This window comes from Oryzias melastigma, linkage group LG2 (genome assembly GCF_002922805.2).
Source record: "Oryzias melastigma strain HK-1 linkage group LG2, ASM292280v2, whole genome shotgun sequence".
Classification (NCBI taxonomy): Eukaryota; Metazoa; Chordata; class Actinopteri; order Beloniformes; family Adrianichthyidae; genus Oryzias; species Oryzias melastigma.
In genome coordinates, this window is record NC_050513.1 from 6,033,981 (window position 1) to 6,036,317 (window position 2,337).

General features: G+C 37.0%; 1 protein-coding gene across 1 annotated transcript in view; it reads left to right on the forward strand.

The window, feature by feature from the left end:
• Positions 1 to 1,496: 1,496 nt before the first annotated feature.
• Positions 1,497 to 2,337, forward strand: part of slitrk6 (SLIT and NTRK-like family, member 6) — a 22,205-nt gene continuing 21,364 nt past the window's right edge. The window contains exon 1 of the mRNA XM_024294499.2: positions 1,497 to 1,994. The gene's annotated coding sequence lies outside the window, so the exon portion shown is untranslated. The remainder of the gene's footprint in view (positions 1,995 to 2,337) is intronic.

Genomic DNA, 2,337 nt, shown 5'->3' on the forward strand with positions numbered 1-2,337 from the left:
TTTGACAATTTAGGTGTCCCCAACTTGTTGTTTTTCGACGTGGTGGCCATTCATTTAAATCAGAGGTCACTACCCCCGGACCATGAACCGGTACTGGTCTAAGGGCTGCTTGTTACCGGGCCGCAGATAGGGAAAAAAATGTTTATGCTAACTTTGATTATTTCTGTTCTTTTGTTTTTTGATTCTGAAGGAATCTGGAAAATGACCTGATTTTGTTCAACACATCCATCCGTCTTGTCACGTAAAACGATTCCTCGCCTGGACTCACACTACCACACAAAAATGTCTGTTTATTTGGCTTTTCTTAGCTTTTAGCTTTGGAATTTCTTCTTGGCTAGCGGTCTGAGATGGGAGTGAAAATGTGTTGAGTATCGGTATGTTCTAAATAAAAGATGTTTACATTTAAATGTAAGTGTGGAGTTTTCGTTTTTATTGACTTTTCAATAGTTGTAAAACTGATGTTATGTATTTTCTGAGCGCTGTCAGCTAGCTAGCTATATGCTAACGTAGATGACTGGCAACTCTTGATGACGTCGTCAAAGTGTAGAAACGTCAGAAATCGAAGACGCTTCCATGTCTGTCCTTGGGGGGATAAGTGTAGGGAAACTGCAGGGGTAGAGAAATAAATTCAGATTAAATTTAAGTCTTTGATATATCATAACAGAGCTGTTTAGCAACTGTGGGTTGCTAAAGGCATGGTAAAGAACACCTGTTCTTGAATGCAACACACATGCCCCGTATTAATGTAGCTTTGGGGAATAGTCTTACTGGCTAATTAAAATCAACCAATCAAAGTTTTTTTGTGGTTTGACAATGGAAAAAAATCGGTTCTCTTTTAAAAAAAAGTTCTAGGTGTGTACCTATTATGGCTATGTCCGAATTCCTTCCCTACTCACTGTATAGTGCACTTTATAGTGGGTTCGCCATCCAAAATTGAGTGCATTTGAAAATTCCCAGAAGTCTTTGAGACAAACTAGCATACACTGATGATCACTACTTTAGGAAATATAGTCCACAATTCATTAGGGTCGAACAATTTTTGCCAAAAAAAAAAAAAAAATTTAAATGTATTTTTTTAATAAACCATCCACATTTTGATCATCAGAACACAGTGAAGTCACAAATAGACGTTGTAAATTGCTGGTATTGATTAGATTTTCAGTTTGCTAAAATCTGTGACGTCTGACTTGCCGTTTTAGAAAGAAAAGGAAAGAAAATTAGTGAGCATTGTCCCCAAATTAGTTTTAAAATCCAAATAGTCCTGCACAATTTATTTTTTAGAAGGGTGGGAATTCGGACATTTTCTACATTTTAAAGTTCAGAGGAAGTACTAAGTGGCTTCAAAGTAAAACATTTTTTTCTTATAAAAACTACTTTAATTGAATATATTTTTGTGAAATTTAGTGACTTTTCAACTTTTTTAAGATTATTATCTAATTTGTTGATTTAAAAAAGTGGTTTATTTTGAAAAAATAAATTATGATGATTTTATTTTGAAGGGTTTTACCGGATGCGCTGCGTAGCATTCAAGCTAACTTGGAGAGGCTTCGCCTCCTCTCAGTCCACCTCCACAGCATGCAAATAACTCAGCAGCTCCGCCACACCGCACATTGGTTAAGTACGCGGAGCGTGCGGAGGTCTTGACAGATAGGAGAAGAACAGGAAAAAAGCCGCCTTTTATTTTAGTTTGTTCTTTTTTCCTTTTAACTACATCTCTGTTAATTATCCTGAAACTTAATTCAAATGAACTCCGGAGGCTGCTCATCCCGGGACTGTCTCAGAAACAGGAGTAATTGGTGACCCGTGTCAGCCTGAAGAGACACTGGAAGGTTGGAAGGGACAGACGGACCCCCTGTGAAGTTTTTCTCCCCCCTTCGATGTCTGCCCGTGTTCTCGGACCGGAGAGGCGCCGTCCTCGCCTCCTCGATGCGGGTCCCTTCGTTTGGTGATGAAAATGCGGACTACATTTTTATTTTTTTACTGAGTTTTAGTCGGTAAGTCACGAAGCGGTCACTAAAATGTCAGTAAATTACCATATTTGTCATTCATTTTTGTCAGAATGTCGATATTGGTAACTTATAAGGGTACTAATAAAGTTTATTTGAATATCTTTAGGTAAAAGACGTTTATTGCGCGGTAGATTCATGTAAAATTCACAATAAATAACCACTTCGCTTTTACATAAAACTATTTTTATTCAAAACTCTTTAATTAAAAAAAATATATTTTTATTATTGCTAAAATTGTTGTCGCTTCTTGAGGCGCATGAATATTTAAATAAATGTCATCGGACACAGGTGTTCTTTCATGTTTGACTTCTCAAAGGAATCAGCCAAT